This window comes from Aythya marila (genome assembly GCF_965140915.1).
Source record: "Aythya marila genome assembly, chromosome: 24".
In the NCBI taxonomy this organism is placed as follows: Eukaryota; Metazoa; Chordata; class Aves; order Anseriformes; family Anatidae; genus Aythya; species Aythya marila.
Genome location: NC_139065.1, coordinates 30213 through 56791, shown reverse-complemented (window position 1 = coordinate 56791; position 26579 = coordinate 30213). Strand labels below are relative to the sequence as shown.

Sequence of the window (26579 nt, the reverse complement as noted above, 5' to 3'; positions counted from 1 at the left end):
TTCTTTCTGGACAATGATGCAATGCTGCCTTTTTTCTGGGACAGATAAGTTGCAGAGACTCTATGAATTAGACTCATAGAATGAAGTAAGTTTTTAGAAACCTTTAGAAGATAAATAATACCGACCCACACAACTTCTTGCAGGTATTAGTACTAGCAGCAAAGACTCCACCTGGAAGGGAAGTGGGATATTTTGGAGTTAAGTCAGTAGCTTTTTCAGTTGTTATTTTATAGAGGAATTAATTCCCAAAGGTTCTATGGGTTTTTCTTATATCCAGCAAAAACTGTTTAAATAGGAGCTGAAGACAGGTTATGTCTTTTTTTTTTTTTTTTTTTTTTTTTCTCCAAGATTCTGTCCAGTTGGAAATATGGTGGTTATTTGAATACTTGTTTGATTCCTGATGTGCCCCAGGTTGTGTGCAGTGATGAAGAATTCATCATCAGCACATCTGTAAATGAGTCATCTTTTTTCCTGCACCCACATGGTTGCACAATTTTACTGACTACTTGCATTGACATAGAATATTGAATATTTGTCATGTGAAGCTATTTCATCACATTTATAATATTGGAAATTCCAAGCACAAATAACACCTTAACACCGTGTCACAGTTAATGTATTCATAATCATCTTGTGACCCTAAACAACATACCACTGTATTCTTCTTTAATTACCAATCATATAATCATAAAACTTACAACACAGATGTCTGGCTGCAAATTGTACACCTGGAATTAAACATTTTTTTCATCCAGCTGTACTATACTACATAGCAGAGACTGTGCAAAGAAGGTGGGAGAACCTTAGGTAAGATCTGTTATTAAAAATAAGCAATTATCTCTTATTTTTTTCACTGGATCAAAGTGATAAATTTATTACATGCCAATAAGGCTCATCCAACATAAATGCCAGAAATGGAGGATAAAGGGTTTTGTCAGAGCTCTTCACCAAACTTCAGTTGCGTTTCCTGGGTTTTGTGTCTTACCACAAATCCATGTGATATTACATCTTTAACTGCTAATTTGGAGTCCACCCTATATGAGTTTTGGGAAGGTGAAAAGGAATATAAATTATCATTACAAATTCACGTGTCTTTTACTAGCAATACACTATACACCAACAAGGTTTCAAGGTTTCATTCTGTGGTTCTGTGACCTTTAAGGTCCCTTCCAATCCAAGCCATTCTATGATTCCATGAAAATCATAAATGTTGTTGAAGGACCAGACTCCACAGATTGTAGTCATAATTGTGGCATTTATATTAGTTTTTTTCTTTGGCATTTGTCTGTTTTTTCCTACAATTTTCATCAGATTATGAATACCTTAATATTTTAGGTTGTCTAATACAAGAAAAATAAGCTGGAGGGAAATTTTATAAGGTATGCCTAGTAGGTTTCTGACTCGGAAATCTTTTTAAGGAAGCCTATTGTGTTTGTATTTAGCATATTTTAGCTTTTCCTTGCTTTTTTCTCTCATGAATGCTAGGTTCAAAGTAGATAACCAAATTGTACATATTACAAGGTAATTTTCTGCCTGCTTAAAATCAAAAGCAGAAGGATTATTGATGATTAGGTATGATTAAGTGTGCACCTACTTTCCATGTACAATGTCAGACTTTAAATATATGACAGTGGGAAATAAGCTTTTTCAAATTTATTTTATTTCATAGGTAGAGAGATGAACTTTAAATGTGGCCAAGAATATTAGATCATTTTCTCGGTGGTGTTGAAAACATTCTTGTCTTAGAAAGTACTTTCTTTCACTTTCAAGTGATGGCAAGATCACAGGTCAAAGAGCTGAAAACTGAATTCAAATGACTTTTGAATTATTTAAAAAACTTGAAATATTGAACGAAGGTAAGGAATTCTTCAGTTCATTAAATAGTTTCTTAATTTCTTTGCTTTGAAATTAACAAAAAGGCATGGAGGAAATGAGAAGGAAGGACACCAGTGCTCTTCTCTCTCAAAACACAGACAAAACCACCAATAATAAGGAGAGGAACAGAAAGGCTTCCTGACATGAAAAATAAACATACATCTAGTTTCTGTGGCTTTCCATTTCTATAAATAAAAGATGAACTACTATACAAGTTCAATGCATAACTGAGTAGACAGTTCTTAGTTGTCAAACAGACTTTAAAACTAACTGGGTTGAACAAAAAGCATTGGCTGTTTTTAGTCTGAATACAGAACTGACTTGTGAAATGACACTGTCTGTCTTGTGGACATTGAGCTATTTAACATGTGTCTGTAACCTGCAGGAATTAATATGATTAGCAATTAATGCAAAAGTGAAAAATATGACAAACAAAGAAGAGGAGAAAGCTCAGTGATACAGGGGAAGATGTATGAGGAATGGCTAGGCCACTTCATTTATTTAGCTCAGAGAAGTCTGAGGGGTGACCTCCTCATGGCGTACAGCTTCCTGATGAGGGCAGCAGACAGACAGGCACTGATCTCTCTGAGGACAGTGACAGGACCCAAGAGAATAGCATGGAGCTGTGACAGGGGAGGTTCAGGGCGGATGTTAGGTACAGTTTCTTCACCAAGAGGGTGGTCGAGCATAGGAACATGCTCCCCAGGGCAATGGTCACAGCACTGAGCCTGCCAGAGTTCAAGCAATTTGGACTCAAGCATTTCAGGCACATGGTTTGATTTTTAGGTAGGAGATGGACTTGACGAGCCTTGTGGGTCTCTTCCAACTCAAGATATTCTATGAGATCACTTGGTATATTGAGCATCAGCAAACACCACATGCTATCAAACAGCCAATGTATGGTAGTAACGTAGAGGAACGTCATCTATGTATGAATAAAGAATACCAGACGTATTTACAGGATTGGAGACTTTATTACAGGAAGAAGTGAATATAACACAATCTCAAATTAATATTAGGTAATTGACTGAAAAGTAGCTGATTCCATGCTGCACCCACAAAAGGAGTTAAAACAAGATAAAGAGGAAATTTTTGTCTCTGCTATCCCTTTTTACACAATTTGTGTACTTTTTCCTTCCATGTAAAAAAAAAGCAATTACTAAGAACTGTTTTGCTGAGCAAAATGAATAAAACTGCTAACAGTGTTATGAGAATAATCAGCTTGCTTCCCATTAAAGAGAACCCCTTTAAAATACTGTCAATACAAAAGAATGACCATGCTGGACCAGATGCAAGGCTCATTTTGTCCTTACTGTCTCTGACATAGAACAATGGAAGATGTTTAAGAGATCATATAAAAATAAGATAAGCATATAGTGGTACTTTTCCAATCACTTCCCTATCCTTTTGCAGTGTTTAGATGAGCAGCTTTATGTGCCAGAGAGGTTTTCTGTGTTCTTAAAATTTTGTGTATTTCCCTTCCATGTACCTGTCTAGCAATTCCTTGAATCTGCTTACATTTTTAGCAGCAAAATATCTTGTGATTAGGAGTTAACAGCTTAACTAAATGGTGTATGAACAAGTATTTTCTTTTGTTATTGAACCTGCCATCAGATTGTTCAACTATCTTTTATAGTGGAAGGGACACCAAGCATATGAGCCTTCTGAATCTACCCATGATTTTAAGTCCCTTCAGTCTTTTTACTATTTTGCATAGGTCCAAAAATATGTCAGTGGGGAGAGCAGAAGAATTGGGCCTAGTTCTCATCACAGGAGAAAAATAGTCAGGAAAAAATCTAGCCTGTGAAAGGATAATTTATCATAGTTGATGGAAGTACTTAATCTGGACTCTTTTCAGAGGAAAATAGGATAAAAAGAGAAAATACCAAATCTGATGACTGTGAGCTGTAGCTGGTTGGAAAGGCAAAGCAAAAAAGAAAACCCACGATGGTTTATTTCTAATATGGAACACCCTTGTAGGTGTCAAACCAGTAATAAATACAGGCCACTATCACTTGATCATCATACTTCATCAGTGGAGCCAATCTGAGTCTTACCTAAGAGACTGAATGCTGTTCTTTGGTTCTGAATTCCTTAAAAAGCTGGCTGCATGGCTGTACTCTGACCATCCCCAGCCTTCTGCATTGATCATCTCACTGCAGAAGTTTTCTTCTTGTTACTGACTACACAATACTAGTCTTCTATTAAATGATCCTTAGTCTTCTATTAGATGGACCCCACTTTTAGCAAGAATTTGGATCAGGTGACCTCCTAAGGTCCCTTGCAGCTCAATTTATTCTATGATGCTGCATTTCTTCTTAATACTTGCAGGCCTTCTTTCTCTCAGGGAACTCTGTACAACTCACTTTATACTTTTTTTTTTTTTTTTTCTCTCTCTGTCTCTCTGTCTCTCTCACTTTCTCTCTCCAAAAATTTGTGCCACTTTGAAGTATATTCTGTGTTGAAAGTCAACACGAAACTCAGCCTTTTTCTAGATGTGTGGAGATGACACCAATAAAAAAGTATACATTCCTTTTTTTTCCCTGATATTTACAAACTTTTAGGATAGAAGAAACAAACAAAAAAACATACAAATGTGACATTTTCTGGTAATCATAAATTATAAAAGGTCTGTACCTGAAAAAAAACTTGTCAAATATGATGTTGTACGTGGTGTCCGTAATTCTACTTATGTTCATAAATTGCTAATACATGCACGCACAAAAAGACAGAAAGTCATAGAAAACCGAAGATATTCTCCACATTATATTTTTGGGGGTATGTAATTTCCTGCTGTTTTACTGGTACATAAAGAGCATATATCCCTTAACTACAAAAGACTATTAAGAGATTTTCTTAATTCAGACAGAAAGCTGTAACTTTTGCAATGCAAAGTTGTATCACTATCACTGGGCAAGGTAGAGAGTACGCCTTTATTCATGTGGGGCATGTGTGCAACATTGTTCAACAAGGCTCCTGGTAAAAAGTGAAAGTGAAATTAGCTGGAATTTGGAAGCATGATATAACATTACAAAACAGAAGGAAGTTGATGGCTACTTGGGAGTCCTTTGGCTTTCTAGAGTATCCAGAAATCACTCAAATGTAATGAAATGTAGCTGTATAAAGTATCAGCCACAATTCCTATATACACCTGCATATTTAATTAAAAAGACTTAGCATGTCAATATAATTCAGAATACTTAACCCCCCCATGATTACATTCATGTATGTTTGTCTCTTTAAGTTCTGAGCAATTCACACTATCAGTGTACTTGGTTCCTTGAGATCTGTAAACAGCCATAAAATGATAATTTGAATGGACTATGAAACTATACTAAATATGAATGATTAGAAAGATTTTTTTTTTTCTTCTAACTTCCTAAAAACCTTAGGACCAAATGGACAGAAATTTAAATGCCAACACCACATGGGCAGTTTGTTTCCCATGGACTTTCAGAAATGTAAGCAGAAGCTAATAGGGAATGGAATAGCATACTATACTATACTATACTATACTATACTATACTATACTATACTATACTATACTATACTATGGAATAGCATACTATAGTTAGCATACTCCTTTTAGCAAGTGCCCTATAGAAAACATTATTTGTGTGTATCTTAGTTTTTAAGTGTCTGATTTTCCATTCCTGGGATCAAATTTCCAAAGCGGTTGTACTCTCAGGCTACATATTGATTCAGAACCTGCTAAGCAAGTCCTAAATACAAATATAGTGCAACTGTAAATTAGAAGCTACTTTTGAAAAATTTGCCCTTTCTTTCTTAGGTCTTCCTACCCTGAAACAAATTGTCCTGTGAAGTCACAAACCTCTGAGCATCAGCTGTCTGCAGACTATGCAATGTAGTGGTCCATATCACAGAATCACAGAATCACAGAATTTTCTAGGTTGGAAGAGACCTCAAGGTCATCGAGTCCAACCTCCAACCTAACGCTAACAGCCCTCCACTAAACCATATCCCTAAGCTCTACATCTAAGCGTCTTTTGAAGACTTCCAGGGATGGTGACTCCACCACTTCCCTGGGCAGCCTGTTCCATTTGTTGCATTTAGAAAGTATGCTTCATGGATCTCAATAAGATGAAAACTGTAAATTTTCAGAGACTGTTCTAGGCTCCCTTTCCAGTACGTATTGAAGGACAATGACATTGTGTGGCTGCTGTGTAGAAGTATTGGTTTTCAATCTGAAATATGAAAGCAACAGAGAATTAAGGATATGGACAGCTGCAGTCAAAAAACAGCTTGAGAGTTAACTCTTGCCTGCTGACCCACTGCAGCTGATGTGCCCAGCTGACTCTCCCTAAAGGGCACAATGTAATCTTTTTCATGATCAGTGGAAGTACAGTGCTACAGTAGAGATGAATTGCGAATTAGGTTCATCAGAACTGTGAGTTTTTCTTGAAATATATTAATGAATATTTCAACTGAGCTATTCATATGGCTGTGGTAAAGTATGCACCTAGACACCTTGCAGGTCTGGGGCTGCTACAGGGAGTGTCTGAAAAGGATCATGAAATAATGGGCAGGAAATGATGCATTTCAGAAAATACAGGCTGTGTCATTCACCAGTGGGCAAATCTCCTTATGAACAACCACAGCTGTTTTTTTTTTTTTTTTTTTTTTTTTTTTAAATACCTGAATCACCCAGCATATAAAGGCTTCCAAAAATAAAAGATATGGTTCAAAATAGAAAAACACATATTCAGTCACCCAGAGCTGTTAAATATGCCATAATCAAAGTAATATATAGCAATGAGGTACCTGGCAAATTTCCATCACAAAAAAATTCTGACGATACCTTATTTTTAGTAGTGTAGATTGCACATGGTAGTATAAATAATAAAGACAATCAAAGCCAATTGGTGAGCTAGATAACAACAACAACAACAACAACAACAAAAATCACAATACAGAGGGAAAAATATGAAATGATTGAGATTAGGAAAAGAATAGTAATTTTTAGACAAGCAAATCCACAATTAGCAAACAGAAAGTTGTCAAGGAAATAATCTGCTTTTGTGCTTGACTAACTTACTTATTGTAGGTCAGGACTGTCAGAAACAGTCTAATCTTCCATTAGTTTTCTGAACAGTTAACAGCTAACTGAGCTAAATCAATTTTGTGTCACAACTCAGAATCAGTTTAATTCTATCAGTTATTCATTTATTTCACTAATTTTATTCTTGGAAGGAGCTTTGTATTTGAATAACATACACGGACATAATGTTTTTGTCAGTAATATATAAGCCAAGGCCCAAAACAAAGTCAAAGAAATTGTCTTACCTTTTGTTCATCTTTTTTTATTTATTGATTATAGATAGATATTATTATAACTTTTTTTATTTATTATTATTTTTTAATTAGTGCTTGAATCTTTTTGCACTGACAATGGCAGTTTTAATATGTAACAACTCAATGGAAGCAGAATCTGATATTTTATTAGCACACTGTTACGTACCCTATGGGACCAGGAAGTTTGATTTTGGAGTACATCAAGTGGTCTGGTTACTGCAGGTACAATTTCTGAAAGTGACCAGAGCTGTGTTCAACAAATATTTGGAGGGACTGTCAGACTGAGGGGTGACCATGTTAGTGTTTGGGTTCTAAAGCTCAGGCCACGACTTTTGCTATGTGTAGTGACCATGAAAGAGTTTATTCTAGGGGATACCACAATTAAATTTGGAAGCCATATTTATGTGATACAACCGTTCCCAGCAATAGAAGATGTGAATCTGATAAAGTATGAATATATCTTCTGATACTGTGAACTACTATGCCATAATATCTCAAAGCTTTACTTTAAATACGGGAGCCTAGGAAAAAAAAAGAAGAATGTCTCTTTACTGGGAAAAACATTGCCTCCAAGGATGAGTCAAAGGTGTTTCATTCATTTAGCAGTGGCACAGAAAATTCAAAAGCTATTACAGAAGCTTAGCAGTAAAACCTTCCTACATGTTATTTCAAAATACCTTGTTCAGTCATTTAAATTTTGGGTTTAGATACTATGCCATAGAAGTCTCATTCATGTATGTATGTATGTAGGTAGGGCCTGATGTCTACATATGTCTACATCATATATGATGTCTACATACATATATTGTATACATACATACATATATGATGTCTACATACATACTTACAGTACATTGTAACTTATTTGCGGGTCTTTATTAATCTCAGATAATCAAGATTTGTGGGCACAAAATCTCACTTTTATGCACAGGAAGTTTTGCATAATTCATTTTTTTTTATACATGCTGCAGACTGAAAAAAACATTTAATTCATCAACAGCAAGTCAGCTGTATTTCGGGACTGGTTAGCAATGTCAAGTTGACATCTCACATCTGTCTTTCAACTTTAGAATATGTGAGTGGTTCTTCTCATTCAGGTTTCAGTGTTTGCACGGCCATTCTCTGGACTGTTCCCTTTTGTGGGGTGACGCAGTTCTCAGAGTGAAAGGTATAGTGAAAGTGTAATTAATGGTGTGATATGTCCACACTGTTTACTTAACTGTATGTGTAATATTTTTAGTGAAAACAGTTAGTAAAGATGTGAGTTCAGTTAGAAGTCTCAAATAAAATGTCAGCTCTACAAATAAACAGGCCACAAGGAACTGAGATAAAATTATGTTTTCCCATTTGGAGTATACTTCACTGAATTTCACAAGATCAATCAGACGTACTTTCTTAGGCCTTTCACGAGTATCTCAGTCATAATCTGCTTAGGTTGATTTGCCTGAATAGTTGTACATCTCAGCATTAATCTTTTTCTCTGGTGGAAACTTACATGAATACATGCTTACACCTAATTGTTGAACACTTCAGTAAAAATAACGCTATATTTACTTTTTTTTTTTTTTTTTAATTTACCAAAATCTCCATACTTTGATCAGTGAACCAGCATCCCATAGCAAATATGTAGTTACTGTTCTTCTTGTTAGGATAAGTCAAGTATTCAACAGGCTGAAACACTGAGGAGAAGGCTAATAATGCTTAGGGAGTGATGTAAGAATAGAGCAACCATATGGGGATCATCTCCTCAGTATACTCTTCCACTCTGCAGTCATTTTTGAATCACAGATTTTCTGAAGCAGAGGTAATGCATTTGCTTTTAGTTTGTCTGATCACTTGCTGAACTCATGCAAACTACAATACCCCGTGGAAAGGAATTCCTTAATTTTATCATGAATGGAGAGAAAAACTGCCTTCTCTTGTTTGCCTTGAATGTGTCAGATGCTATTTTCATTTCCCGCTCCTCAATTTTTGAACTGACAACAGCCATTTCTTTTCCAGACTTAGAAATGGGTAATCTATGTAGTTTCTCTAAATATGCAAATTGTTCCAGGCCCTTTCATCATCCTTGTTGCCTTCTTCACCTTGTCTTGTTATACTTTATTCTATATTTTCTGAAATGTGGATAATGACCAGAGCTACAAGCAATATTCAGGACAAGGGCATAGTACAGGTTTATATCAAGGATCTGAGATTTTCTTTCTACCATTTATGTTACTTAAATATTTTTAGTGGTAGTGGGATCAGGCATATAGGGTGCACACGAATCACATTAATAGATACTACTATCTCTTGGCAAAAGCAAAAATGATCTTGCTTTTCTTGGCCACATATTTTTGGGTATAAATACACATACATGCAAATGCTTCATGAATTCAGCAGAACTGCAAAAAGGGTGTTGTGTCAGGAAAACAAAACACACACATCCCATATGACATCCATCCCAGGGTGGGAGATCCTTCTGTTGTAGAAATTGTCTTAAATACATTGGCCTGTGTGACCTACTGAGAAAGACAAGCAGTAGTAGTAGCACTGTTACATGGGCCTTTCACCCCTTTTACCATGAGGCAAGTTCTGAGAGAAGAGGTGGTATCTTACATTTCTCCAAATGTATCAGCTGATCTAAAAAATATTTTATTTCACAGTCACTTTCTGAACAAGCCTTTTAAACTTCTTTTGATGAGAGGGTAGTTGCCAGCAGAGGTCACCATTGCTGTAGCTGATTTGAAAGATACTGAGTTTCACTAGGTTTTATTGGACTAAGATTTAAAGGATAAATAAATATTTCTAAACCCACCAATACCATCATTTGACTTTTGGTGCTAGAATATTAAACCTTTCGGAATTAAAACATTAATTTTACTAACTCTTTGTTTTTAACGTCAAAATTTGTTCTTTAAAACTTAGGAAATGGTAGAATGTTATCTTCTCAAAATCATTAATATTTTTTCCTCATGCCTTCAATTTAATTCAATTAATGCACTTACTATGAATGCAATATTCTATCAGTTCCAAAAGCATATTGGAGAATCAGAAAAACAATGGAATTTGCACTTAAAGGACCATTTTTATGTCCAAAGTCATGGAGCAGTAAGTGAATTTATGGGACTGATTCTACTGATGGAAATAATCTTGCTTTTAAATGTATTCTATCTGGCCCTTGTTCTGGGTATCCCATTAAAGAATTTTTCACTTTAAAGTGCTAATCTTAATACATATTTTATGTATTTTTCTAATCTTATGTTTTGAATTAGCGTGTTACAGTGATTACATAAACTGCCTAATCATTCTATGTAATAACTGTTTACTTAGTATAAGGGTTAGAACGATCCTTTATGCTCATTGTAATTTTCCACTGAACTTAAATGAAGACATCTGATAAGATGATTTAAGCTTTTGATTTGAGAAAATGGACACTGCTTAGCTAAGAGAGTGAGAAGAAGAAAACCACAATTACTTTCTTTGCTACCCTTTTGTCAGACTGACAGATCCCTTTAGGGTGAGTGGCTGGGCTCAATCCAGATATGAAAGTGCTATTACTATACTGCACACATTTGTCAGAAAGAATTCCTCTCCAGACCTTGCTGAAATTTATTAAAATATTATTAATGTATAGATATATTAATATATTTGAGGGACAAATAATTCTTATTATACAATGTGAACACTTGAATTTATTTGGCTCTTCATTACACCATCTTTTTTGTGAAAGTGCAAAAAATATTATAACCTTCTGAGTTGCAGACAAACGTAGAATGGTAGCTGGCAGGATAATTTTCAGGCTTTCACAGAAGCCTGCTTTCCATAATATCTGAAGCATCTCAGAAGTGCAAAGAATATGAACTTACAGGCAAATCAGCTTCTTGCTTATCTTTTTGTAGGTAATTGTCACATTTTGTTTTGGCTCAGCAAAAAAGTACTGAAAAAACTTTATTGTAATACACTAACACATGAAAGCACCCATAAATTATCTGTATTACTGTTACAATGCAACTTCGAAGTCGTGACAACTTGGAAAAACCAGCCTGACAAGCATGATAACTTTCACTGTTTCTCTAAAACTTCTTGAGCATATAAGGAAAATTTAAAGTGAGGAAAGCAACTGAAGCACAAACAGTTTTTGTTCTCAGCACACAAACTCTGCATCTCTGTGACTGGGATCCTCATTTTTGTCTCTGACTAATGTATTAGGTAAGACAGCTTAATCACCCAGTATAAATCAATAAACATTGTCAGTGTCAGTCTGTCAAGGCAGCAGGGAATTTGTAAGCTTTTCCAACTAGACTTCCTGGAGGATAGACGTAGGGAAAACTACAGCTCTCCCTATAGCTAGAAGGATTCTGCTCATAAATCATGCTTTGATTTACCAGAATTCCTATTTATTTATATTAGAAAAGAAAGGAATTCTTATCTTAAAATTAAGTAGAATTATCTTAAAAAAAAAAAAAAAGAAAAAAAAAAAGGAAAGACTTAAATAAGCCTTAATACTCAGAACTGAGACAGTAACGAATATTCATGTAAAAGTAACTACAGTATTATGCAAATAAAACTAAGTTTTGATTTACCTGGATAAAAACAATGAGAAGAATACTTACCTGTCTCTAAGGTTAAGCTGTTCTTACTAAAGATCTGTTTCAAGCTTTGAATTTAAGCACAAATGCTTTATGAATATGTTCCAGATGTGCATGCAGTTTAACCTGCATTAGTAAATGCAATTTTCAGTTTTATTAGACCAAGCTTTTCTGAGCAGATGTTATTTTTAAGCAATGAGGACTCCATATTTCAAAGACATCTGATCTGTACCTCTTCAAGAGAGTGAAAATCACAGTACAGCAAAAACGCATTGGCTGATTTTGAAGATACCAAACTTCCACAACTGGTGCAACAGCCACATTACTTGTTTTGAGAAAACTTACTATTGTGGGGTCACTCACCTTAGAGCTGTATCACTCGACACCGGGGGAACAGGGAATCTGGAGAGTTGTCCAAGCTGTTTTGTAGTCTGTAGCACCCCAGTCCGTGGACACTTTCCCAAGCCAAAAGAGCCATTCACATTCCCTCTGCCTTTCCAGCCTCATTCACTGCTCTCAGGGCTCAGCTAGCTGCACTGACTCACAGAAATGAAGCTCCCTCTGGGTCCTAGTGCTGTAAACGTGTGGGAGCTGCACGGACTCGTAGGAATTCAGCCGTTGGCTTGGTGCCTAGTCCATGCAGTGATGCACAGATGTGCAGTGAAAGTTTCAAAGCGTGCACTGGTTGTATGACTATGCATACATAATACAGAGAAAAGCCTCTAACTTCCTGGTTCCAATCCCTGAAACTCTTTCAGGGATCTTTTATCATTAGCGTTTCTACTTTACATCTTAATCCTTGCACTCAATTTAAAGAAACTTTGGGCTCCCTGATGAATAGGCTCTTTTCAAATTGATCTCTAAAGCCCTTTACTCCTGTCATCAGTCTATTCTGTTCCTAAAGGAACACTAATAGTTAACTGGTGTGTGTAGCAGTGGACTGGGTTGTCTGTAAAAATTGTGCAGTCCTGTTACCAGCAGCCTTTAACAGAGGTCACCAAACACTGATCAAGAGTAGCAGAGAAATGTTTGATCCTGACTTAGGGCAGAGGAAAAAGATGACAGAAAACCCCTTCCAGCCATAATGTTCTGTTTAACATGTTTACCTTAAGCAGCAAAGAAATATGGAGATGTTTTCCATTATTTTTGTGAAGGAGGATTAAGCACTTGTAACGAAACAACAGTGTATTTATTAAAATTAATTTATCGTTGATAAATAGATAGAAGAAATACAAAACTGAAAAAGTGCATGATACAAAAAAAAAAAAAAAAAAAAAAAAAAAAAGCAATAGACAGTTGGCTAACTACATTGAGAAGCAGCCACCTGGATTTCAGAGTTCTCATTCTAGCAAAGTGTAACCTTTGTAATTACACAGAAACGTAAGGAATAAGAAATAGATTGTCATCTTCAGAAACCCAGCCCTCTGCACTTTATCGATGTGGAAATAATCAAACATTTTCTCATTCTGACCAGTAGAGGGCAGCCATCTGGAGAGGCTTGCCCTTAAAATTCTTTGGGCAAGAAAAAGAATGCGGAATGTACTATGTAGAGGTATAAAGGCAAAGTAGCTTTGAGATAATTTTTCTGTTTTGCCAAATGAATATGTCGTTTTTTGAACCTGAACCAAAAATATCTTCACATTTTATTAAAGCTAGTAGACAAATCTTGCATTCCTTCCTCATAGTGCCAAAGATAACAGTGGCTTCAGTGCTAGACTCCTTCTTAGAGGTGGTGTCCATTTAAAATCGCCTGAAATATCCATAAGGAAATTGCAGCACAAAAAGATTAATGCAAGTGCGAAAACAGTTTGCCAGAACTATGCAGTTCAGATTGCTTTATTTTTCTACAAGAAAAATGCTTTCCACACATGATATCAGTCACAGGCCAAAGTGTGATGTCTTCATTCACACAGCTGGCCATCAGAGTTTCTGAAAAAACTCTTGACCTCGGTATTTGGCCTTAGCTTCATATTTCATTGCAGAAATGCCAGGCTATTCTTGTGTTGAGTGAGCATTTGTCTTGCTTTGTTAGAATATCCTTCAATTAGGACTTTGTCCTAGAAAATTTGAAAGAGCATTGTTGCCCACTGTAACTGTAGCAAACAGCATCAAACCTGAGAAAAAGATATGCTTTATTGTTTTGTTTTTACTTAAAAGATACTACATGCATGTGTTCAGCATCTCTACAATTGATTTCTTGGCAAGAGCTGCCAATTTTTCTTATAGTATGATCACAAAAGCTCTTCTGGGCACAGTATACAATAATGTACTGTTTGTACTTTATCCAATAGCACTTATGTCTAAAGAAATCCTCCTCTTGTACCTTATTTTTGTACCTCTTGAGTTTATACCAAGAGGCTGATACGAATGAGCAAGAAAGCTGCAACAATCTCTGGGAAAAAGCACTGGCTTGTATTCTTTGCTTTTATCTTCCCATATACCCCAAACAAACAACTTTTCTAGCTTCTGGAGTAGGTGTGGTCCTACAGGCACACTAGCAATGCACAGAAGAATGCTTAATTCCAGCTGGAACACTATAGTCACAGCTGAGCAGCTGAAAGCATTGTACAGCAGTCGTGTCTTTTAGCAGTGGTCTGAACCACAGATTTAGAGAGAAAAGTTTTACTACATGTATGCTTCCTTAAATTTTATTAATTTTATTGATATACATGATACAAAATTTTATTCATATACATGAACTGAGGATTCTCTTGCTTTGGCAAGCCACTACATACAAGGTATGGGACTGATAATGTTTGGCTGAGTAAGAAAACTGAAACTCTACTGCAATAGTTCCAGCTCCACCATGGTCTCTTGTATGAGCTTTATTATGCAGTATTTCTGTTTCCCCTGAAGATTAAATGAATTCAACCTGTTCCTGAGAAGTACTGTCATGTAGTGCACTAACAGCTTTCATTTCAAGGAAAAATAAGCACTCAGACCAAAATGGAGAATAGCCCTTTTGAGAATGCTGATTACAGGTAAAATGGTTTGTACTCTGCTGGCTCTAGAGCTGTCTGTTCTGATTACTAGACTGAGTTTAGTGTTGCCCTAAGCCTCACAATAGTAACAGTGGATTGCCACAGCCTCTTCCTCCTACATCAGCACCTTCCCAGAAAGTTAGAGGGTGAAGGACTCACAGGGTATGAAAAAAAAGTGTCTTGTGCTTATGTGTGCTTAGGATTGTAAGAGGGCCTGAAGACTGTAGGTGTATTTCTCCTGGAGTCAGTGTCTCTTGTACTGCTGAAAGCATGCCAGGAAAGGTATTTGAGAAGAAGTGGCTGGGTTTTTCCATTTAGAAGCAACGCTCTTCAAAGAAAAAAGCTGCCAAAAAAAATTATAAACAGTCTTAATTTATTTCTGAAATCTTTATGGATGTGGCAGTAACACAGGTGAGTAGAGCTGCTGTTCCTAAAATCTTGACACTTTGCAGAGGTGTTAGGATGCTGAGAAAGGGGCTTACAAGCTCATGCTTTTGAGAGATCCCATAAAAGTATAGGAGGATGGCATGAGGATAAGTAGACTTGTTTTCTTCTGACACACATATTAATGTGTGTGTGTGTGTGTGTGCATGCAGACAACTACATTCAATACTTCCTTGTAATATTAAGTCTCTACGTGAAAAATATGTATCAAAAATAACATCCTTCCCCTAGCTGTTTGGAGGTGCTTAGATGTAAGTGCAATAAAAGTCTTAAGCATCTCAAATGAGACATTCAGCGTGTTAGATAGTGTCTGTTTTACCTAAAAGAAAATTTATCATTTCCAGTTTTTAAAATGTGCAGAAAATAGAACATAGTTATCTTGTGTAAACTTGTCTGATAGCTCTTGTCCTAAGGCTAAATTGAATGTGAAGTGATAGTAAACTTTTGCCTTAATAGTTACCTGGAGGAAGCTTGCCCATGTTGCAAGATACATGTTAATCAAGAGGCTGAGGGGAATCATCATGATGCAAATTCTCTTTTTGTGTTAGATAAAAATGAAAAAACTGATACAAGAATTGAATGGTCTGTTGTCTTAGTTTATGTATCTTTATGTGTATGGCAGAAGTTACTAGAAAAAAGCAGGTCGCTTGTGGGTCATGAATAAATAGGTCAGACAAACAACTTCATTACTGATTACTGTAAGACTCAATCTCCTGTAAATATTTTCTTAACTGTTTCTACAATATGGCTTCTCAGCTGAATCAATAACACAGCCAGAATGTAGCTTGGGCACATTGGAAAATTGATTTGTACATGATGCATTTCTGATACACTGCAATTCAAACCAAGTGGTGATTAGAAACATTCATTTACGGTGAATTATGGAAGTAATTTGCACTAGTCTTTTCTTTCTGTTTTGGTTGTTTATGTAAGGAAAACATCTGAAAAGCCCAAGCCTACTGAAAGCAAAATGTGTTGATTGTTCAAGTGCTGTTACATAGAATATAATTCTAATGGAAGTGATATGTAGACAACATCTTGAAGCTCCTTCAAAGAGAGGTTCAGGCTGTATATCAGGAAAAGTTTTCTGCTAAGAGGGATTTTTTTTTGTGGGGGGGGAGGGGTGTCCTTTGTGGACCCAGGATTTTGACTTGATGATTCTTGTGGGTCCCTATGACAAAGCAGAGCTGTGAGAAAAACTTGACAGTACTCTTCAGACTCGGTAGAGGTTTTGCCTGATAGCTGTTTGGAAAGATGTAGTAACTACAAACATTTCTGCAATACACAATTCTGTTGGAATTAACACTCAACTATTGCTTTGCAATGAGGGTCAAAAAAGAGCATATGCACTACTTAAAAATGTTAAATAAACTATGAATTTTGAAAATTAGCACTCAAATGCTCAGATGGTTATTCCATGCTCCTCTTTAAGAATTAAAAATTTTGGTATACGTAGCTGCATAGTTTTTTTTTTTTTTTTTTTTTTTTTTTCCCCCACAGGATGTAGCTTTTTTCACTTGGCTGAACCAGAGCTGGGTTGAAGTCTGAAGTCTCTTTGGAAACCATAAAGAGTTTGTCAGACAGAGTTCATTATTTGTAAACTTTTGTATGAGGTCTCTCTTCATGGACAAAATCTCCCTTGATGCAATTTTATATGGAGTACACATGCTCTGGTGTACTGCTAATATTTGCCTTCATTACAGGAGCATTTCAAAAACTAGTCAAATGCATGCTTTTTTGATTTTATTTTGTTTGTTTGCTTTGAGTGGATATATGCTACAAACACTGAGCTAGTATTAATTTTTATAAGATCCACGGAGTCTGACAGGTATATCATTTTGGGGGGAAATTAGCACTGTCAGTAAAGCTTATAGTTGTTTAAAGATTCATTCATCCAATGCAAGCAAACAATGAGACCATTCGTCAGGAAGTTTGGACATACTACCTGTTCCTGGATAGCAAGGCTATCACATGTGGATTCCCTGACAAACCTTTGCTTCAAGCTCTGTTCCCCTGCTTGCTGCAGAGGAATTTGGTACAGAAAGGAGTATTGGCTGTGGCATAGAATGACTTCTGTCTCCTGTTTGATCTGTGAAATAGGCCTCATGTTTTCTCTTCTCACTCTACTGCTCTTATACCATTCTCTAATACAGATTATTTCTCTTTGTCAAATGATATACGCATAATGTGCTCTGAAATACTGAGAATAATTTGGCACTGCAGCCATACTTTGCTCATGACCTTTGGGAACTGGCAGATGCATAAGAGATTTTATATCTACAGGGAAAGAAATTTAGTGGGCAGATGACTTATGAACATATCAGAGTTTTCACTTCTTTCAGACTTGCAGTACTGAACCTTCCTATATGGTAGTAGGTCTCAGCAGAGGCACAAGTACGTTGAATACAGTGTGTAGCAGACTCCCATCTACAGTCAATCACCACAAAGCAGCATGTTATAATTGTCTTAAGGGTGGCTTGAAGGATGCTTCATAACAAGCAGTTTTGGAACATCGCAAGAACCGTGAGCACTGTGCCAAAGATTCTTCTGCAGAGATACCTTCCTTTTCCAGTGTGCTCCAAGGAAATTCAGGGTGCCACTTGGCATAAACCAGACCACCAAAAAAAAAAACAAACCCGCTCTGCTATCAGGGAAGATTGCCTTGTTGCTTAAATCTTGAGGAGGAGGTGGCACAAACTTCTTCATTTCAGTTGCTGGTATACATATATTTTTTTTTAGTGTAAAATTAAGTGCACCCTCAGTAAGTTTGCAGACAAAACCAAGTTGAGGGGATGTGTCGATCTGTCGGAGGGTAGGAAGGCCCTGCAGAGGGATCAGGACAGGTTGGATCGATGGGCAGAGGCCAATGGGATGAGGTTCAGCATGGCTAAATGGTGGGTCCTGCACTTTGGTAACAACAAACCTGTGCAACGCTATAAGCTTGGGGCAGAGTGGCTGGAAAGCTGTGCAGAGGAAAAGGATTTGGGAGTGTTGATCAGTGCTCATCTGAACATGAACCAGCAGTGTGACCAAGAAGGCCAACAGCATCCTGGCTTGTATCAGGAATAGTGTAGCCAGAAGGACCAGGGTGATCATTCCCCTGTACCTGAAAAGAAGTTGTGGGGAGCTGGGGGTCATCCTCTTCTCACAGAAAACTAGTGATAGGACAAGAGATAACGGCCTCAGGTTGTGCCAGGGGAGGTTCTGGTTGGAAATTAGGAGACATTTCTCCTTAGATAGAGTAGTCAGGCATTGGAGCGGGTTGCCCAGGGAGGTGGTGGAGTCACCGTCCCTAGGGGTGTTTAAGGAAAGGTTGGACATGGTATTTAGGGACATGGTTTACCAGGTAATATTGGTGGTAGAAGGATGGTTGGACCAGATGATCTTGGAGGTCTTTTCTAACCTTAATGATTCTACGATTCAGAGGACGTGTAGACTTTTATAAGCTGATAGAGTGAAACTCTTCAAACCTGGAGACCAGATTCACTACAATGAAGTGTAAAATGTTTCTCTTCTGCAGTGGCTTTTATTTATTTAAAAGAGTAGTGCTATCAGGTTGTCGTGCTGATTCCTAGTTTTTCTGTTGTTTCAAATTCTGCAGATACTCACCTGGCCTTTTTACTTTCACAGCAGTAAGATCAGACATTGCAATTTTCCTTCGGGCATGTAAATTATGTCTCAGATTGGAAACCAATCCACCGTGCTGGACACTGGTACATATTACTAAGAGTAGGTAGTTCAGTCTCTTTTGGAAGAAGCCTCTCCCAAATAGTTATTAAAGTAGTCATCACTTACATATATATGTATTTAAACTGCCTTTCTCTTATTAGATATCAGAATATGAATAGTATCTTAAAGCATGAGGGCTATCTCCTGCCTTTATATGTATTCTCTTACTATGCATATGTGTACACACACAAAGGAAATATGTCAATGTCCAGCTATGACTGACCCTAGTTTCTACATTCATCTGTAGTCCATTCCATGCTATCCATGGGAGGTACAAAGGATGTAGTAGGAAGTCCTGCTATAAAATTAGTTATAAAACTAATATATAAAAAATATAAAAATTAGTTAAAAAAATATGTATATATATATATAAAATATAAAACATAAAACTTGGAATGAGTTGCATTTGACTATTAAGGGTGGAAGCCTTAGCTAGTTGGACATTTCAAAATAGCTTAAAGAATGTGTTCTGTTGGAAGGATCATGTCCTGACACCAGCATACTAAAAGGACGGACTTGCTCTGCACCATTTCTGTGTCTGGTATCTTCTTGTCCTTACTGAGAAATCTTAAAGAGTCTTTGGAGAGAAGCTGAAATTAATGCAACTACATGCATTTAGAGCAACGATGTAGAAGCATTTCATATTATATTTGTCTTCCAGGACCTGAGTTCTGTATTGTGTGACAAACAATAGAAATGGTGAAAGTGTAAAAAGCTGTGACTCCTTGCCAATGTTACAATTTGTCTTTACTACTAAAAAAGGCAGTAAACTGGGAGGGTATATCAAAGAATTAATTGCTCTTCACTTACTCTGTTTCTTGCACTTGTTTTCTACACATCATCTGTTCAGTGTTGGAGACAGAACTCCAGGCCAGAAGTACCTTTGGACTGAGGCAGTCTGGAAGTGCTTATGTATGTTAAGTTGTTCTGCAGTGAAAGGCATAGTTCTCTGTGCAAGAAACTGAATGAAGGCGCAGCTTTTCAGTTTTACTATGAGGAAAACCAGGCATGGAGTCAACTTCTAGGAGGATCGTAAAACTCAAGCACAGTGTTTTCCGTTCAGTAATACAGATGTTGTCTTCACTGTGATTTTATCCACTGTATTTCCAGGTAAATCTCAGATTCTGCAAAATTAAAATCTCTCTGTCTTCATAAGCAGTCAGTTGAAGCTCTCAGCTGATACCCTTTTAGGTGTCCTGCACTTTCTTGTATTGTTCTCTAATGTGGGACTGCAAGTATTAACAAGAAAGATTGGTGAGAAAGATTAGGGAATACAAAGCTTTAAGGAAAAACAGAAACAGTGGTAGAAAGGATGTGGGACACTGCAAGGGATGAGGTGAAGTAGAGGTGAGAGTGCAGGTGAGAGAGGGAGAGAGGCACTCAAAAGAAGCAAAATATTCAGAAAGAGTCTAGTAGCCACATGAGTCTGTGTTGGCAGAGGGAGAAGTTAAAAGTATGTATTGGTCTAATTATATTTTTGTGCTGCACAGATCTGCATGAGTAATTTTACTTTCCAAGGACTAGCAGGAAGAGAGAGAATCTGGGGAAAAACAAACAAACAAGCAAACTACCATTTTTTGACAAATCACAATAATGGATTTTGTCTTGAAATCGGGATCGGCTATGCTTTTCAGGGACACTTTCACACACTTACCCTCCCCTCATTAAGAGGCCCTGTCGTACTCTCAGTAGACTTGCAGTACTATAAACTGAAAGTACATCTGTGAAAGTCAACTGTACAAATCAAAATGCAGGTTTAAGACACATAGCATTAGCGTTATTTGAAAATGCTGTTTGCATGCACTGGAGGAATCCAAACCAATTTGGGTTAGAAGAAAGCAGAGTTTACTCCAGGACACAGTGTTCAGTGTTTGCAGATCATTGGACAGCTCAGTCTAGTACAGATCATGCCTTTTTATGGGGACATTCCAGCTCCAAAGAAAGCAAATTCTTCTCAAACACATTGTCTTAGTTAAACTTTTAATATGTTTTGATATTGCTAGCAGCAGCTTTATATAATGCAGTTATGTAGTGCTCAGCAAAAAAATCTACCCGTATTCTATGAACTGTTGAAGAATAGGAGACTTCAGATGATGTGGTTATATTACCACTGTGAGATTTGCACAGTATTTTATACCTGGAATCAATTAATTAATTGTGTCACAGGGGATAAATAGCAAACAAGAAATTGGACTTAATCTGCATAGTCTTGTAGTATACACATTATAAGTGTTGCAGTGAGTTCCTAGTCACTTACTGAAATTCCTTTAAAAATCACATAAAGTTAGCCTTCTGTCAAGTATTTATTAAAGAATTCTACTTGCATCTTTTATGGCTTTTTTTTTTTTTTTTTTTTTTAAAGTATATACTACTTCAGAAGTCTGAAAATTATCTGTGGTACACCCAGGACAGGACAGGACACAACAGAACAGAATAGCATAGCATAGCATAACATAGCATAGTTTAGTTGGAAGGGACCTTCAAAGATCATCAAGTCCAACTGCCTGACCTCTTCAGAGCTAACCAAAAGTTAAAGCATATTATTGAGGGGATTGTCCACATGCCTCTTGTATACTGACAGGCGTGGACCATCAACCACTGCTCTAAGAAGCCTGCTCCAGTGTTTGACCACCCTCACAATAAATATTTTTTTTCCTAATGTTCAGTTTGGTCCTCCTTCGGCTGAGCTTTGTGACATTCCCATGAGTCCTGTCATCGGTTACCAGGGAGAAGAGACCAACACCTCCCTCTCCATTTCCCCTGCCCAAGAAGTTGTAGAGATTAATGGGGTTGCCTCTCAGCCTTCTTTTTTCCAGACTAGACAACCCAGATGTCCTCAGCCTCTCCTCATAGGACATGCCCACAAGCCTTTTTACAAGGGTTGTTGCCCTAGCATAGAGGGTTCTTATTTTCTCTAAGACAGAAATAGTACTCCTCTCTTCCATAGTGATTGCGGTTCAGTATTTGATACCTGCCTGAAGCAAAGCTTCTATCAACCCAAACCATATAAAATTGTGGGGGACTGATATAACTTACATATCTTTGCACATATGTGCCAGAAGAGACTATCTTTGACTAATTGAACCTTTGCTTAATGGTCTCTAGTTCAAAGACATGAGGGAGAAAATGCTTTTGGGCAAAGCTCTGACATGAAAATTCTCTTTGTCTGAAGAAAGAGCCTGGAAACAATTAGGAGAATGCATGTAATGCCTAGTGATTATAAGAAAAACTACTGGTCTGCAAAATAAGATATACAGTTGGCACAATACATCATCTTTTCATTTGTAAGTACTGAGACAAGGAGTGATCTGAAGCAGGGTGCTGAACTAGCAGCCGTGCTCTTCCTGTGCAAATGGAACAGCATGGGAAAGAGAAGAGAACTTCTTGTTTGTACTGCACAGAGGTGAACACTGCATCACAATCAATGATAAACAAGTGTCTGTTGGTATTCTGCATGAGGACAGCTGAGAGATAGTAGTCTGCATGAGGATAGGTCCTAAATGACCATGAAGAGATGGATTTTGTTTTATGTTTTGCTCATTGAAAAGAGGAATGGGAAGACAGTAAAAAGCTGCAAAGATATAGATTATATTGATACTATACCAAGAAAATTAACAGATATACTTTGTGGTAAGTCTCCACCCTGACTGACAATCACAGCAGTCTTTGCCCATGTTTTTAATGTGCTCCTTGTGCTTTTTCCCTGGGTGTGATACTAAGTAATGAGGCATTTCTGGACCTGTCTGTTACTTTCTGGATGGAGCTAGGTTAAGTATGAAAAAAAAAAAAGGATGGTTACAAACTGGAGGGTGGTTGGTGCCAAGCTGGGGAGTGTGCAGGAACGGCATTCCTTGAGAAAGCCTTTTTGCTCTTCTGACAGTAAACCATGAAAACAACAGGGCCTACAAACACACTTAGAAAACAAATTTAAATTGTTTCTGTGTGATTGCTTAGGATGTTTTTTTGGAAGGCTAGCTGGCACTGCCTCAGGTCTGGTGAATTACACAGTGTTTCAATGAGAATGTTGTTCTGGAAACAGAGGTAGAAAATGCATGTTTTGGCTAGCTCATCTTGAGCCTGAAGTATGAAACTCATGTGGGTTCCTTTCAAATGACAGAAGAAACCCCATGTGGACCAGATGACCCCAAAAGGAGAGACAGATACCAGTTCTAACCTTGGGTATCTATGTTGTTTCTCATCCAACGAGCATGTCATATGCCCCTTCCAAAAATGAAGAAGGTAAGGTTAGAGCAGTCATTAACATAAAAAGGTGTTTTGATTGTCCACACTATGATTCCTATTTAGAAAAATGTGCAGATAATCAATACTGCTGAAGGCTCTTGCCTCATTTTATTTCTTGTATCCTGATAGACTACACTGTTCTGCTGGTGACTAGACATGGATGTGTAGCTGCCTTGTGGGTAGTGTTATCTGTGGCTTCTGCAAGAATAGCCAAGATGTGCAATGTTGAAGGCTTGGAACTGCATGAGTTCCTGCTGTTCTTCTGTGTGTCTTGGCACCATTGGCCTTACTATGCTGTGGTCCTTTTGAAATGCGGAACCACATCATGTCTTAAAAATATTTCTCGTTATGCAAGAAGGATAGGTTTTCCTCTTAATGTTTTCCTCACAACATTCAAATACAATTTTGTGTTGCATTTGTCATTCTATAACCCCTTCCAAAATTTGTATCATTCCAAATTCTTAGCTGTCAGATGGTAAAGTCATTCTGCTTTGAAATTAACCTAGGGATTGGAATTGTTACTGTATTAAGAGCAGATCTCAAACTTACAAATCTTTTGTTGTACATATGGTTAATATTTTTCCTCTAAACAACAGGTACGGTGCTAAGGAGTGCTGGAGGTCCAGGATACCTCACGGAATATTAAGAGTGCCTGCCTTATTCTTCAGCTTTAATCTTGATTTTATGAGTGCAACTGTTTAATGAGCCCAAAGTCATTGTGCAAACTTTGTGGTCAACATGAAAAGTTGTGTATTTTCCTTTTTCTTTTCGTTGTATATTTTCTGTTTACATAATGGCCTTTCACTTCCTTAGCTGCTTGAACTTTTGAAAAAGTATATATCACAGTTCTCACACTGTCATTTTGGAATGACTCTGCATCTTTATTACAGCATTTCTAAATAGGAAAGGGCATTAGTTACCTATAGTTTGCATAGAACACTGGAGAGTAGGGAGAAATTTGAATGGAATTTATCATCCATAGTCTGTGAGGATATTTGTAAATCTCAGCTGAATTCTCTTGTGAATTCTTAAAGACATTCTCCAGGTAAAGCAGGAGGAATGATACAGGACTGTGTCCTCGAGGTGCTGGAAAACACTATTACTTAACTGAAGCTTAAATAAAGCACGGGGAAAGAGTACACGTGAAGACTTCCCAATGCTGGAGTGGAAGTGAACTGTTAATACCTATTTTTAAATATTTCTTTTTCTCTTAGTGTTATATATTGTAATGCCTTTATATGTCCAGCAATTATTAGCAATTGCATAGTGCCTTGATGAGAGACTGAAAACCAAGCCAAAGAAAGTTTTTAAGAGGTGATTGACAGCAACTCAGTCCACTCTGGTATGTTTCTTCTGTGACTTCTGTGTCAAAGAGTGAGTTCTTCAAAACCTCCAGCTCCTTTAAAATTTTAACCTGCTTTCTGGGAACAAGAAAATTTCTCTTTCCCAGTATTCTCCTTTTCACATTGCCCTTATTGCAAGGAAGAGCTGCATGAAAAGAAGAAAAACACAAACCAGAGCAACAAACAAAACAAAACAAAACAAAACAAAACAAAACAAAAAAACACTACCACTACCACCAAAGATAAAAAACACACACACACACAAAAAACAAAACCCACCACCACCAAAAAACAAAACAAAACAACAACAACAGAACCCCACAACCTTAATTCCAGAGTCAAATTTGCAATGAGAATCTTTGAGTCTATTTTTGTCCAATACCATTTGGACAAAATTCAAGAATTTGATTTTTCCCATTGCTTTATTTTGTACTCCAGTTGACTCTGAAAGCACAGCCTGAAATGCTGAACCACAAAATTCAATTAAAATACTGGGAGTAAACAGGGAGAAGAAATCAATGGGTGGATTATTCTATCAGCTGCTGTTCCCATGATATTCTTATCTTATGATGCACTACTAGAAGGGATGTTGGAAGTGGAGTCATTGTAAAATCAGATCAAACTGCTGCATGCTCTCAGCACATAGCAGAAAATTGGATCAATAACATGAGCCTATTCTTTAATTTGCTTGTAAGCAGCTGGACTGCTCAATTCATCCATAGTGTGGAGGCTAATCTGTTTTTTAATCCTCTGCTCTCCCACTATGAAGTGAAACACCGGTGCCTGTAACAAACATAAATCAGTGCAGATGCCAGGCTTCATAGCTGTATATCTTACTGCTGCTAAATGGATCTAGCAACAAAGTCAGACATTTGGAAAATAAGTGTTTATCAATCATGAAATTACATCTGTGTCTATTGAAAAAGAACATCTCAGGCAGGAAGGAAATGTTCTAAAATCACCATATTTGTCATTTGTTCCTACCTCTACCATCTGGCGTCACTTTTCCAGGTTAAGTATAATAGCAGCAGTTTTGACGTTTCTCATCAAGGCTCCTAGAGATTAGTGGAAGTCAACAGAAAGAAGAAAGCTTGATCAAGTATGAACTGTTACAATAATTGCCTGTTCTTATAGGGACTTTTATTAAAATAGATTAACAGTCTTCATTTTGAAAAGACAATAAGCAAAATGTACTTTTCTCTCTGTCTTATATCACTAATTATTTTAAGTTGGTTCATTACTGATGGAAAATAAATAATGTAAGCTTCTATGGATAGGCCTAACACATGGAATGGTCATAACACCACAGGAAAAAGGAATTGCTGTGGACCCCCTTCAAAAAACTCATAGTTATATGTACGAATTTTGATGAAGAGCCACAGACTTCATGTCTTTGGTGATAAACACACTGAGGCATTTCACTCTTGAAAATGCAGTTCAGCAAGTTGTATACCTTTAATAACTGTTACATCATAATACCTGTTTTCTAGTTATACAATGTTAGTTTCAGTCCTTCCTTTCCACTTCCCACTTGGTCTCTTTGAAAGTTATTTTTTTTTTTAACTGTATTCAAGTGATAGTTACCAATCTTTTACTGCTCAGGTGAAAACTGACAGGTATACACAATGCAAGTTGCAACATTATATAGTGATGTACGTCATCCATAGACTCTCATGTGTACTCAGAAATTATGGTAATGAGAGTAACATCAATATCTGTTTACAAAAACAGGCATAGTCAATATTACTCAAGATAGTTTCAATGTTTTCCTGATTGTTCATCATAGGACTAGGTCTCTTTTAGGCACCTACAAGCAACTATAAATATGTCTTCCTTTCTGCACTTCTTTCAAATATATTTACTTCTGTAGCTGAGAGGAAGACTTGGAAAATCCTCTGTGCAGTAGCCACAGGAGTTGATCTTCCACTGAGCAGGCACATGGCCAACTGAATGCATTGGCATATACGCAGACAGCTGAAAGGACAGATGTATCAAATCAGATTTATGAGGTCAGTTTTCCCGGCCAATGAAGTCCAGATTGCTGTCTGACCTGTTATAACCTTCCTGTGTTTAAATGGATG

General features: G+C 37.0%; 2 protein-coding genes across 6 annotated transcripts in view; one reads left to right on the top strand and one right to left on the bottom strand.

Moving 5' to 3' along the window:
- NGF (nerve growth factor) overlaps positions 1-12352 on the bottom strand; it is a 31450-nt gene extending 19098 nt beyond the window's left edge. For all 4 annotated transcript variants that reach the window (XM_082778263.1, XM_082778266.1, XM_082778264.1 and 1 more), the window contains exon 1: positions 12123-12352. The gene's annotated coding sequence lies outside the window, so the exon portion shown is untranslated. The remainder of the gene's footprint in view (positions 1-12122) is intronic.
- The window catches only part of LOC309886938 (uncharacterized protein), a 125219-nt gene that overhangs the window by 71749 nt on the left and 26891 nt on the right, over positions 1-26579 (top strand). The window lies entirely within an intron of this gene.